This window comes from Eptesicus fuscus, chromosome 7, assembly GCF_027574615.1.
Source record: "Eptesicus fuscus isolate TK198812 chromosome 7, DD_ASM_mEF_20220401, whole genome shotgun sequence".
NCBI classification, from domain to species: Eukaryota; Metazoa; Chordata; class Mammalia; order Chiroptera; family Vespertilionidae; genus Eptesicus; species Eptesicus fuscus.
Genome location: NC_072479.1, coordinates 46,788,844 through 46,803,519, shown reverse-complemented (window position 1 = coordinate 46,803,519; position 14,676 = coordinate 46,788,844). Strand labels below are relative to the sequence as shown.

The following is a 14,676-nucleotide window of genomic DNA, read 5'->3' as shown; positions in this document are numbered from 1 at the left end:
AGACGTGTTTGGTTTGTGAAAATTCACTGAGCAGTACAGTTAGGATCTGTGTGCTTTGTGTGTGTGTATGTTACTGTTCAATTTTAAAAAGTTGTCTTTAAAAAGTTCCTTAGCCTGGCTGGTTGTGGCTCAGTGGTTGAGCATCAACCTATGAACCAGGAGGTCATAGTTCAATTCCCAGTCAGGGCACATGCCCAGGTTGCGAGCTCAATCCCCAGTGTGGGGCATGCAGGAAGCAGCCTATCAATGATTCTCTCTCATCATTGATGTTTCTATCTCTCTCCCTCTCTGAAATCAATAAAAAAAAGATACATTTTTTAAAAGTGTCCTTGTACCCTGGCTTGTGTGGCTCACTTGGTTGGACATTGTCTAGGGTACCAAAAGGTCTCTGGTTCAATTCCCTGTCAGGTCACATACCCGGGTTGAGGGATACCTGGTTGGGGCACCTGCGGGAGGCAACCAATCATTGTTTCTCTCTGTCTCTCTCCCTCTCCCTTCCTCTCTCTCTCTCAAAAAAATTAAAATTAAATAAGCGCCATGTGCTTTCCTTGAGGAGAGAGATTGTGTTTTTATTCACAGCTCTGTCCCCTACTCTGGGTACAACATTTGCCTCATAATAAGTACTTAATATTTACTCAATCAAAAAGGAAAGAATGGCTTTCCTTTGATTTTCTGGCACCAACCATTTGTTGTCCTTCAGAAGTGGGAAATGGCCCCCACCCAGTTCACAGATGTCAGCTGGTGGCAGCATCTCAGTGCTGCTCTGGCAGGGAAGCTCAGTGGACAAGGGCCTGGCCTTTTTGTGATTTAAGTTCTCTTAAGCATAGGATGGATTTTCAAGCCTGGGGAAACCATGCTAATAAATGTGGCTCATCTGGGACAAAAGCTCCATGGCAGAGAGAAAATCCAACAGGTGTAAAAGCCCAGCTGGCCTTGGAAGAAACAAAAGAACTCCCCTCACCCCCGGGATTCTGTCTTGTCCCAGTTGATAAACAGCAGACACCCCGACATTTCCAGGACAGCCTTCTTGTCAGGTATTTTGTTGTCACCAGAGGACGTATTTGTCCTGGCATTAAAAAAAAAAATACTTAAAATTTTCCTTATACAGTCATAAACTTACAGAAATGTGGCAACTGTGCTATAAAAACATTTCTTCTGAACTATGTAAGAGTAAGTTGCCCACCTGATGCCCCTCATCACTGAATGTTACTTTGTGGATTGAACACATGAGGACTTTTTCCTACATAGCCACAGTACAACCATCGGATTCAGGAAGTTAACAGAGAGGCATCACGGCCATCTAAACTGCAGTCTCCTTCAGAGAGTCACATTACTGAGCCGTCTCAGTACTGCTCTTTACAGGACACAGACGCAGTTCACAGCCATGCTTTGCCTTTAGTTGTCATGTCTCTTCGGTTTCCTTCAGTGGGCAGCAGTTCTTCTGTCTTTCCTTCACTTCCATGACCTTCACACTTTAAAAGATGGCAGGCCATTTATTTAGTAGACTCTCCCTCAATTTGGGTTTCTCTGTTGCTTTCTCATTAGATTTTGGTTACTTGGTTTTGGCAGTGAAACCACAGAAGTGAGGCTGTGTTCCTCTCATTGCCTCCTATCAGTTGTGCAGGACTTTAATTTGTCCCATGACTGGAAATGTTCCCTTTGATTACTTGATTAAGGTGGTGTGTGCCTGGTTTCTCCACTGTATAGTTACTTATAATTATAGTTATTTGGGGGGGAAGGCAATTTGAAACTATGTAAATATTCCATTCATCATCAAACTTTTAGTTTATTCATTTATTAAGTCTGTATGGACTCATGGTTTCTTCCTATTTATTTAGTGGGCTATGTGTGATTGATTACTATCATTATTTCTTCAGATGCTCTAATTGTCCCTCAATTTGGTCAGTGGACCCCCTTCAAGTTGGCTTCTGTGTCATATGACAAATCTTCATCATTCTTTGAGTACTTCTTTGTTTCCTGGCATAACATATTCCAGACTCATCTTGTACTTTCTTCAAGTACCACACACACACACACACACACACACACACACACACACCTTTATTTCTATGACTTGCTTTGTATATAGAAAACTACGAGTTCACATCCATACCTTTTATTCTTGTCCAAAACCAATATCACAGGGCTTATATGTGTAGCTACCTTTTCTGATAATGACATTATTATCCCTAATATGTTTGCTTATTTGATCTATCTCCTTGAACATAACTGATCTCCCTTCTTCCCCCCCCCCCCCCGCCATCAACCCCTCTTCTGTATGGTCACCCCCCACACCCTCATACCCTGCTGGGGCTCACCCTCCATTGGGTGGCCCCTCCTGTGGCCTTTCTTCACCCTGGTTGGACCCTGACATCCATGCTGGACCACTGCCTGTTGGGCACCCTGTTTCACCTGCTCTTGTCTCTCGCCACCTGTGCTGCCCACCCCTCACAAGGCTCTGACACTCTGTGTGCTGGACTGTCCCTGCACATGGCTCCCTCCTTCCCTTATCTGGACTCTGACACCTGTCGTTGCTGTCTCCATGTATGGACCCCTTCTTATCCTACCTGGACTCTGGCACTCTGCTCTGGGCCCTGCAGCTCCCTTCCCTCTCCTACTGCCAGTATAGAAGCCCATCTCGGTCGATCCCCAATAGGTTTAGGACTGAATTTTTGGGGAAAGAAGGAAAAGAGAAATAAGGGGGAAGTGAAGTAGGGGGAAGAAGAGTTTTCTTTTAACTTTTGGCCCAGAAAAATGTATTCAGCATAATTTTTTAAGGATTTATGATATACAGTTTAGATAGTTCACCCGTATCTTTTGAATTGAGAAAGAGGTATACTTCAGACTACTAAGGAGAAATATCTGATTTTTTGTATCATAGTTTTCAGAAAAGTGTTCACTATGTAAATCTTATTATAATTTCCAGTAACCCTGGGCTAATCCATAAAATTGAAGACTGGGTGACAATTTCAGTTAGAACAGAAGACTGCCTTTACTTTGTAGCTATCAATAAAGAGAATCACTGGAAGTGGAGTTGCCACCCTTCCTTCTACCAAAGGGATCTTGGGCACACCCAAGACCTGTCACATTGTGATTGTGGAGAAGGGAGGGATGAGGGAGCGGTTGGATTCTATTTCATTAACCCCAAGCTAGAGGGCATTCTAGTGGCACTGCCTTCCCATCACACCCATGTGACTGCTCTGTTTTTCCCAGGATCCTTGATCTTTGTCCACCTCAGAAAAACCCTACCCACTTGAAGGCACTCCCAGGAGTTTGAGGTCAGTTTTGGGCCTCTTTTCCTGGTTGAAGTGCTTAATCCAGGGTCCTAAAACAAAAGCATCAGTTGCAACGTCATTATCTACATTCTTCCAGGACCCGAAGTTCTCTTGGAGCTTGTGCTGGTAAACCAGAGGACCCCACTGTTTTCTATAATTTTCCCTAAATTTAAAATAATTGCTTGTTAACCAATGTCACCCCAATAAATTTAATAAAAAATAAAATAATCTATTTTAAAAGATCCAGAAATAAGATAATAAGATTATAGTAATCAATAATAACAGTCATGAAAAAACACAGGTAGAATAATAAGTTAACAGTAGTGACCTTATTAGTGCTTATCCGTTTCTTTTCCTTTGAGCCTAGACATAAATAAAAATGGGATTCCTAACCATTTTTCTGGACTTTACTTACACATTGCTATGGATCATCCTATTTCTGAACAAGGTTGAGTCCGTCACCCTGGTCTTGTTATATAGAGCTTACCCAGTTATAGTTAATTACTCCTACAATTGTTTATTTAATGGCTGTTTCCCACTAGACTTTAGGCTCCTTGAGGACATGAATTTTATCAGGCTCGAATAATCCAGAGCTTAACACAGTGCTTAGCACATAGAGCTTAAAATATTTAAATGAATGAATTCATATTTCCTGAGCACCCATTATGATGTCATTGACCTCACATTATTTGATCTTAATAATAACCACTTTTATTGATTGGGAGACAGGATCTGAGAAATTAAGGAACTTGTGCACATATGCATAGAGTTTTTAAAGGGTAGACCCTGATTTCAAACCCATTTAGAGAAAGAATAACCTGTAATGGTTAAGAGCATAGGTTTTGAAGCCAACTGCCTATATTCAGGAGTTTTATAGACTGTTATGAGGACTGAGCAAGTTCATGAAGGCAAAGCACTTAGAGTAGAACTTGTCACAGAGTCAACACTTGGGCAACATTAGGAATTAATATCATTTATGCCTCTCAACCTGTGTCCTTTCTACACCATCATGTTGTCTCCTATCTTATTAACTAAACATCTTCCCTCATTATCTAAAAAATGAATTAAAAATAATGTAAATTAATGCTAGTATACTGCTGTGGATTATGATTTTAAAAAATATATCTAAGTCCAGAAGCAGAGCTAGAAGATGAAAGGAGAGTGGGTCCCCGAGTCACTCTATAGAGGAAAGCTGCTCAGCTACAGGAAGGCACCACCAGAAATTAACTTATTTGGATAAGTCTCTAAATTTGGGGGCTTTTAGTCATAGCAGCTAGTGATACCCTAAATATCACATCTATTTTAAAGAAAAAGCTGGGTGGGTAAACTTGACAGCAGTTGCTTTTTATTTATAATTTATATCTCTCTGTTTCTCTCTATCTTTGCTTCAGCTTCTTTCTTCTGGAAAACACACTTGAATATTATTTAGATTTTGGAGAAAATGGGCAAAGAAAACAAGAAGTCCTATTTAAACTTCCACATCTAAATAAGCACTTTGCTGGGGTATTGGGACTTGCATAGACGCTAATAAAGTGGGATTTTGTTGCAGTTTGTTTATTATTTCCTATGAGTACAGAAATTCTGTGATGAGAAGGGTGGTGGTCAGGGAAGGATTTGGAATTCCTTGATCTGTATTAGTTATATGATTATAGTAGCTCCAAAAGCTCACCTCTGAGCTCTGCAGGGAGAGAATGTATTGCCTCTTAATTCAAAAGAGGGAATTTAATATAAAAGCTTGCTGCTTTCTGTTTCAATTAACCTTTCCTATAAGAATCTTGGCTGTTTGAAAAAATGTGTGAGATGATCCTGCTTGCAGGCTAAACACCCAGATTAAGACCTTTGGAGTGTAAGATTTATTATCACCGACTGGTGAAATACAAGAACTTTATGCTTAGCATGCATTACATTTATAATTAGAGGGAAAAGCTGTTTTCATAAAAATAAAACAACACCAATAACAATAAAAACCAGCAGTTTCAGGCTTATTTGTGGAATGTTTTATGTCAGACACTATAAAAACTATCCCATCACCCCCCTTTCCACCTGTCTAACTTGTTTAGGAATTAACTTGAGGCATTTCCTGTAGAAGGAAACTTAGCCACCCTAGCTCATGCCTCTTCATTGTGTGCCCACAGCACCCTCTGCTCTACAGAAGGCTAATAAATTACCTGCTTTCCCTCCTAAACGATTCACTTCTTAATGCAGGGACCCATTCATCTTTACACTTGGCACATGGTAGAAACTCAGTGAATATCGGTTTCATGATTAAATAAATGAGCAACAATTTAATTCCGCAGCCACCTTTGCCGGTAAGACACGTCCGATTTGAAGATTAGGTTGTACAAGGAAGGGAGTTGTACCAGTTCCTCAGGACATGGAACCTTCCCTTTAGGGAGGGAAAGCAAATTTCTGGGAGCTTTTCAAATGTGTCTTGGGAATCCCACTTTTGGTTTTGTTTAGGACTCTTTCTTTGTTCATCACTCCATATAACTCACGAACCAATTTACCACATTTTTTCCTGGTGGTTCAATATATTCTTGGTGACAGAAGGCTGGAATCCTGCTAAAATTTGAGACTTGTAGAAACTTAAAAGGAGATAGATCTCATGGGAAACCTGTCCTTGGCATGCCTTACCTGAGACTCAGGCATCTGAAGACATCAGACTCAGCACCAAAATGAAATTAACGGCAAGGAGCTCCCAGGAGGGGGATGGGACTCTTCAGATCCAAATGAGCAGTCAATTGAGTCCAATGAGGGTGCTAATGAGCTGTTTTACACGGTTCTGGCAAACTCACCCCGCACCCCTAATTTTCTCTCAAGGTATCATTAAAATCAAATGATTCCCTTATTTTGGGTATCCATTTACACTGTAATTATTTTGGTCTTTTGCAGTGACTTTCATGATTAAATTAGGCAATTCTCTTGCCTGTGTAGATAATGTAATGGCTTTTTAATCATTTGTTTTTTACTGGCCAAATTGTTTCCATGATCCCATTAGAAATTCTTCTGTAGTGATTCCAATGGATTTATTGAACTACTGGTGACAGCCACACTGATGAACTGCAGGCTGCTAAATTCAGCCAACGAAGATCAAATACCTTCTATTTTCCAAGAAACCCAGGAAATATCTAATAATTTTGATCAATGGACATATTTTCTGACATTTACTATTAAGTTCACAAAGAATATTTTGTGGTTATGGTAGGTATTTTAAGATTGCATTTGTTCTGATTATAAAAGTAATACATTATTATTATAGAAAATTCAAAAGTATAACAAATACTATTAAAACACCTATAATTTTACCACTTACTTAAAACCATTTCATATTTGATGGTATTTCATTATGGTTTTTATCTATTTCTTTTTCTATTACCTATCTGTCTATCTATCCATCTCTCTATCCAAAATTGGAGCCATTAACTTTCATGTAATTTTTAAATTAGATTATTTTCATTTACTATGTATGATAAACATTTTCCTTGTCATTAAATATTCTTTGAAGTTATAACTTTAATAGTTGTATAATATTCCATTATATTCATTTATTCTTTAAATATTTTTTTAGCTTCTGTGATGAACAAGCACAGGATTTACTGTAATGTATTTAGATATTTCCCTATTGTTTAAACATTTGGATCCTTTAAAAATATGTCACATCATGGTCCTCTGCTCCAAAGCCTGCAAGGGCTCCCTGTTTTGCTAAGAGTAAAAGCTTAAGTCCTTTGAGGCCCTTCACAACTACCCCCAGATTACCTCTCTAGTCTCTGTATTAATCTCCTATTCCTTTCAATTCTCAGGCCATTTCAGATACACTAGACTCCCTATTATCACTCTAATTGCCAGGCAGATTTGTACCTCTGGACCTTTGCACCCCTGTTCCCTCTTACTGGAATGCCCAAGGACCTACTACCCAGATATCTCACCTCCTTCAAATCTTTGCTCAAGTGTTATTTGCTTAATGAAGCAACATGCTTCTCTCCATCTTGCCTCCAGCCACTTCTGCTCTCCCATATCTTGCTTTGCTTTAAATTTTTTTCCAACAGCATCTATTATTTTCTCATGCACTATTTTACATTAGTTATTTACTAAGTTTTCTATTTTCTATTCTTCCCTCTATAATATAAATTCCAGTAGGGTAGATACTTTTGTTAATTTTGTTCACCAACGTATTGCAGGTCCCAAAACACTATAGTAGGTACTCAACTAATATTTGTCAAATGAATGGATAAATTTTTGGCTGTTGTGAACAATGCTGTATTGAGTCTAAATCTTTGACTAAATATTTTGTGATTTTTTTGAATACTGATTTAAAAGAACAAATTTTAAGGCTTCCTAATAAATATCATTTAATAGCTTTTTAGAAAGTTGTCTGGTAACACTTTCAGCTGCAGAGTATAACTATGTCCACCTCATCGCATTAACACATGTATTCAGTATTATTAAAAAAATATCTTTGCCAATCTGATTGATGAAAATGCTGCTCATTAAAAAAAAATTACAATAAAAAATTTACGACTATTTAATTACTAGTAAATTTGAAGATTTAAAAATCAGTTCATTAGTCATTGACATCTCTTCTTTTGGGGATTACCTGATCAAATTCTTTATTGATTTTTCTGTTGTGAATTATGATTTATTTTCATTTTAATTAGAAATAATTTATACATGCCAGGAAACATATTTAGAGAAATAAACACTCCTGAACCTACCACCCAGCTTCAGAAATAGGATGCCACCAATTTTTTTTTTTTGAAACCCCATGGGTGCCTCCCAATCTCATTCCTCAGCATCTTTACAAAGGAACCATTGTCTTTTTGTGTCCCCAAATGGCATGAAAATAGAATCATACTGTGTGTAGTCTTCATTTCAACTTTGTATTTCTAAAATTCACCAATGTTTGATTTCTACAGCTGTAGTTCATTAGTTTTTACCGCTGTACAGTATTCTCTTGTGTGTATATACCACCATTTGTTCATCTAGTGTCTGTTGGAGAGTTGGGCTGTTTCTAACGTCTTGGTATTATAAACAACACTGTGACAGACATTCTTGCTCATGATTCCTGAGGCATTATATGCAAAACCTTTCTAGATTTTTGGTGGTGGAATTGCTGGGTCATAGAGGATGGGTATGCTCAACTTTTCAAGATAATGTGAAACTCTTTTCCAACTCTGGTGTATCAGCTTATGTTCCCATAGCAGTGGTTGGGCATCCCTGTTGCTTCACATTTTTTCTAACTCTTGGTACTGTGCTGGAGTAACTAAAAAAATGGGATCCCGTTTTTTGTTTAAATTTGCATTTACCTGGGTGCTCACTAAGGAGATTGAATGTCCTTTCAAAAGATTATTATTTACCTTTCCTCCTCTTTTTCTTTATATTTAAAGAGTGATAACCACCATTACCACAATCATTTATTAGGTGCTACTTGGTATGTGCCAATCCCTGCACATAACATGTTATCCCTTCATCAATCTTGTGAAATAGTTACCATCATGTTTTGGGGCCCCAGAGAGGTTGTTATCAGAGCATACCAGTATGTTACAAACTGTTTCTCCAAATGATGGCCTTTACATCTTTATAACATGTGACTTGAGACCCAAGACTAACCTGTAATCCTGGTAAACTGCAATTTTTACAGTAGGTATCTAATTTCTGAAGTCTATCCTAAGGTCTTTCTGAGATTAAAAAAAAAAATCACTGATAGTTTTATGAAAGAAACATTTCTAGAGCTTATCTCCATAGCCATTTCCTTGTTACTTTAGCAGAAAGGCCAACGCCAGTGACATTCTGGCTCTCGTGAAGCAACTATGCACATGTGAGTGTCAGCTGGAGCAAGCACACACCTTCTCGCAGAGAGGTTGTCTCCTGAAGAAACCCAATAGCATTTGTTCAATAAATGATTTTCCCTGTTGGATTTCAGAATCCAAGAAGAGTTGGCTGGTGATTATATGAGTCTGGAATTTTAGGAAAAGGGAATGTAGTTATTAGTTTTTTGAATGAACCAATCCAATATGCATTAATTTTGAATCTGCTTTGTATAAGACCCCAAGACACAGATTTATGAAAGAACAAGAGGATATCATTTCCGTCTCCACTCTGTTTCCTGTTAAGTTGGGAGGTTTCAAACTCACCCCTTTTTTACTTATTGCAAGTGAATGTTCTTTGTTTATGTGTACCCTGATGTATGGTCATTAAGCTGAGGTTAGCTTAGAGTGCCTGATTGATCTCTAAATACATGGAAACACCATTTTAAGAAATGTTTTCAACAATGTTAATACATAGGGGGAAAAGAGGCCAATTACCAAAAGCCAACTGATTTACTATTTAAAACGGAAGTCTCTGCCCTTGCTGGTTTGGCTCAGTGGATAGAGTATCGGCCTGTGGACTAAAGGGTCCCAGGTTCGATTCCAGTCAAGGGCACATGCTCGGGTTGTGGGCGCGATCCCCAATAGGGGGCCTGCAGGAGGCAGCCAATCAATGATTCTCTCTCATCATTGATGTTTAAGCTCTCTCTCCCTCTCCCTTCCTCTCTGAAATCAATAAAATATATATATATTTTTAAAATAATAAAACGGAATTTCTTTGTGTTGCAAATTACAAGCTCCCATTTTCCTTGAATTAGATTGCATTAAATTTTTTGAAGAAAAAAAAAGTATGTAGTAAAGCTCCAGCTTCAGAGACCTGGTTATTCTAGGGCTATGTTCCCCAAGGTGTGCTGTGTGGAATTTTATTCCTGGGAAATACTTTAGGGGAAAAGTTCTCTTTGATCAAGTTAGGTTTGGAGAATGCTGAATGTCAGTGCCCTCTTTGAGATGTACAAGGCGGAGTTTGGAATCCCCACACCTGGGTGATTACTGCTTCTAAACTGTTTTGTGATTTCCACATCCTGCGCTGTTTCTCCTTTGAATGAACAACCCCCTCTCAGAGATGCTGTGACCCGGAATTTCCACAGAAGGGTTCTCTAAAAGCTTTGGGAGGCTACTTCTGTGTTGGGCGAATGCTCACTACCGGAAAGCCACCTTCCTGGTTCTGTTACTCCACTCTGCTAGGACTCTCACTAAGGTACCTCCCTAAGGTCTCGGTTTCGGGTTGGCACACATGGAAAAGCTCGGACACTTGGCAAAGCCAGGGGAGCTACAACTTGCTTCAATTTCAACGTGATGGTCTGTTTCAAAGGTCATATTTTTCTTCTAAAGGCGCAACCACTGTAGTAATTTCCTTTCGTATGTTTTTAGCCATTAGCTGGAGACAAGTTGTCATGGAATAACCTGTGTTCACATCATTTCAAGGGTGGCTTACATGTGGAGCCAGGACGGCTGCAGCCTGAAGGCTTACCTCGGCTCGTTACTCTGAAGCTGCCTTCTCAAGTCTGGTTTTGGTTTAGAAACAAAGTAGTACGTAATCCAAATAAACAAGCCAGGGCAGACTATCCAACTGACTGAGAAGCAAAGCAACTTTCAAACTCCAGTAGGGTTTACCTCTTGTGACACAAGCCAAGGATTCATTATTCACCAAGGTGCCGGGGGATGGGAGCCGCTGGCTAGCTGGCTTCTTCAGAGGCAGCACTTGCTCCTTCCCAAAGTGTGTTGTGTTGTGTTGTAGGCACAGATGCAGACTCTGAAATATTCATCTTTGCAGAATAGAAAAAGGTAACAGATTTGCTTTTTTGTTTGGGGTGTTTCCTCGAAGTGAGGCAAAACTCATTTGGATTTGGGGACATTTGGATTTGGGGTTTCTGGAGAGCATCGCGAGGCTCTTCATTAAATCAAGCCTCCATGGGTGGGGATGAACTTCGTTTCTGTCACACGGCTTAAGCTCCCCACTCCAGCCAGGTTTCTGCCTTTCTGTCTCCTAATAAAAAACAGCAGTTATAAGTAGGAATCTTGACCCAAGATTATCTTTTTAGTTAAAATGGATTGTTCACAGAATTCTGAAAACTACCTTTCCCTTGTGAGCTTTAAACTTAAAGCTACAAATTCTTTCTTTCTAAAGCAGGAACTGAGGTTCAAATGACCTGACTGGATTGAAGCAGAAGACAGTAAATTGTGTTCCCTTAATTTGCCCTCTACTTTCTCTCTTATTTTTGTGTTTGCCATGCTAAGAACAGGAGAAATTCAGTAACTGACTTAGCGGTTTGCTGGTTAATGATTCTTCCATTCTCAAAGCTTGGGTTGTGACAGTCCGCCGTGAGGCTGGAGTTGAGGGAGGGAAAGGCAAGGGAAGAGCTCATTTGGCCAGTGCCTGAAGAGAGGCAGATGTTTCTACCTGAACTCCCTTGTACATGGACCTGAGAACGTGCTCCTTGACAAGGCCAACTTCATAGGTATGTGACATGTGCAGCTGCACAGGGCCTGGCACTAGGATGACCTCCAGGCTTCGTTTGATGCTCTGTCACCTTCTTAAAATTCTTAATACATTTAGAACAAGGGTCCCACATTTAAACTTTTCTTTGGGCCCCTCAAATTATATCGCTGGTTGTTCTCCTGGGTTATAGCTGCCCAGCCATGGCCCCGATCCAGCCTCAAGACCATGCTCAAGGCTGGACTGTCTAGTGTCATGTCCCTGGGAGCAGGGTGCTGGGTCTTCAGCCCACAGTGAGTCAAGTTTGATTGATCCTCCTGTGGATTTGATGGATGATTTGTCATTGCAAAGTAGCTTTTTCTTGCTTTGGACTTCAAGAAATGCCCGGTAATTTCAACAGTTGTGCAAACTGAACATGATTAGGAAGGCAAATGTGTTTCCAAGGAAAAGCCGTGCAATGCCAATGCTTAATAAAAATTATTTTTCATTTGTAATGTGTATACTCTTACTGACAATCAATCAGTAAACAGCTGCAAAGTCCATTTACATTTGGAGTTTTCATTAGAATTTTAAGAAATCTTACTGAACACCTGAATGCTTGGTTTTATGGTGTCAGTTTCCTGAATGTGGTTTCCATTTTGTATAGAAATCCATATGGAGGACATTTATTCAATATGCTTATTAAACCTTTATATTTGTACCACTTGCATAAACCATCTAAAAATTATGACGACGACACTCCTGTCCTTGGACAGTCATTTGTTTGTGGGTTTTTTTTCGTTTTACCCCTTCCTCTCCCCTACTTTGGTAGAAATGTTTTTATTAAACTGCACATCATTGTGATGATGTGTGCCTTCTTCAAGAACATGAGAACAGTCCTATCTGTGATTACTCCCTGTTATGGAGAGCACTGTGTATTACAAGCACTCTCAGCTCTTTATGGGAACCCACGGGGAACACTGCTCTCTGCTCTCAATTAGAACAGAATAAGGGCTTCATCTTCGGCTATGCCTCAGCATATCAGCCTAAAATTGTGTTATAAGGTTCACTGGACTTGGAATGAGATGGTAAAAGAATTCCCCAAAACTTTTTTTAGAAGGATATGCATATGGTTGGAGGGAATACTTTGAGAAGCCACTTGGAGGGGATGTTAAGAATTTCAAGGAGCTTGCTCAAGTAACAATATGCTTAATGAACTTCCCTCTGAGTAGCTTGGCTGGATTTAACTGGAGAGTTTTCATTGGCTGGGTGGGGCACAGGATTTTTGGGTCAGAGACAAATTTCCTGAGATGGTGGATGAGAAGCTGAAATCTCAGTCACATTTTTTTATTTTTAACCTTTTATTCATGTAGCTCCTCTATAAATAACTGTGGAAGAGTTTATTTTGAAGACTCTCAAGTGGAAGGGATGCCAAGAAGTAGCTTTCCTGTTGACCTATATGTCTTGATCCAGCCCAAATGTAAGTTCTTTGTATAGTTTAACTCAGGCGTCCTCAAACTACGGCCCGCGGGCCACATGTGGGTGTTTTTGCCGTTTTGTTTTTTTACTTCAAAATAAGATATGTGCAGTGTGCATAGGAATTTGTTCATAGTTTTTTTTTAACTATAGTCCGGCCCTCCAACGGTCTGAGGGACAGTGAACTGGCCCCCTGTTTAAAAAGTTTGAGGACCCCTGGTTTAACTTCTCCTAGCAACTGGTTAGTTTTTGTGTTTATGGTCTTTGGGAACTGAAATGAGGCATGGCTTCCCATTCGAGGTGGCTGGAGCAGAGCTTAGAGCTAAATATGCGGTGCACATCTCACAAGTGTGCAGGGGTCTCCCCGGGACCCATTTTGTGTTCTAACCTTGATTTCCTTTAGCCTCATTTTCCCACTCATTTTATCTTAGCAAATAGTATACATCTTTTCAGACTGCCTTTACTCCTTACTACTTTAACTTTTAAATTATTATTTAGAGGTGTTTTAAATATTCTCCTCCTCTTCTTTCTCCTCTTTCTCATTCCTCTTCCTCTCCCCTCTTCCTCTTCTGTGGTATAACTTCATGTGAGTAATAACAATTATTTCATATTCCAGATTAGTGGCATTTGTTTCAAGAGCTGATCTCCACTGTTGTGATTCTACATAAAGTGACAAAGTAGCGAAAGGGTATATCTTGGATAAAAACTCATAATATATATGGTTATGGGGAGAGGGGAGCGATGAAGTGCTCAATGAGTTTGCCAAAGAGTGAAGTCCGTACTGTTACATAAATAAAGATATACATAGGTAAGCAGCAAGGGTTGTTTACTGTATGTGGAGTCTAAAAACACAAGTGAAGCCTACTGCATTTCACCAAAGCCATTAGATATATTTATTTAAAGTAATTCAACATATAATTAGTATTATTCATTTATAATGTAAATAATACTTAATAAAGTATTGGCCTAACCTTCTAACTGTATTTCAAGACATTTCCCACCAAGGTGTCCTAAAGGAACTTTAAACTCAATATCTTCAAAACTGAACTCATATCTCTGGAAGCCCACACCATTCCTCCCTAGTGAATAGCATGGCTGTCCAGGTTCCTCTCTTAACCCCTGGACTCCCAGTCATCTAGTCCCCTGCTTAGACGTGAACTCTCTGCTGAGTCCAAACTCTTCTCTGACACTAACGCCATTTCAGATTCTATTATCTTTCCCCTTTACCTGAGGTCTCCTATGGGGTGTGTGTGTGTGCTCCAGGGTGTACACCAAACCATCTTTTGGGTAAGTGAAGAAAATATTAGAGCTTCTATTTATATTTTTCTCTCTTCATTTTAACATTTCTGGCTCTTATAATGTATACATTATATAGTCATATATACATAAGACTATGTGCTCAACTATTTGTAATGGGTTATGCAATCAGAATGGTCTGGGGATGACCAACCTAGTCTATTACAGTTTGCCACCCTGCCTCCGGTCTAACTTCCCACCATCCTATTTTTCATCTATGAGCTTATAAGTAAAGTGCTTAGAATAAACTAAGCACTATATAAATGTTAGCTCTGTTATTATTATAATTACTAGAGGCCCGGTGCACGAAATTCATGCACGGGGTGTGTGTCCCTCAGCCCAGGCTGCA

The 14,676-nt window shown here is 39.5% G+C and overlaps 1 long non-coding RNA gene across 4 annotated transcripts in view; it reads left to right on the top strand.

Annotated features, from left to right (window-relative positions):
• Window positions 1-14,676, top strand: part of LOC114234157 (uncharacterized) — a 168,275-nt gene that overhangs the window by 97,266 nt on the left and 56,333 nt on the right. For 3 of the 4 annotated variants that reach the window (XR_008556582.1, XR_008556580.1, XR_008556583.1), the window contains exon 2: window positions 12,929-13,035. The exons of the other annotated variant lie outside the window; for it this stretch is intronic. This is a non-coding gene — a long non-coding RNA (uncharacterized LOC114234157). The remainder of the gene's footprint in view (window positions 1-12,928; window positions 13,036-14,676) is intronic. 4 annotated transcript variants of the gene reach the window in all.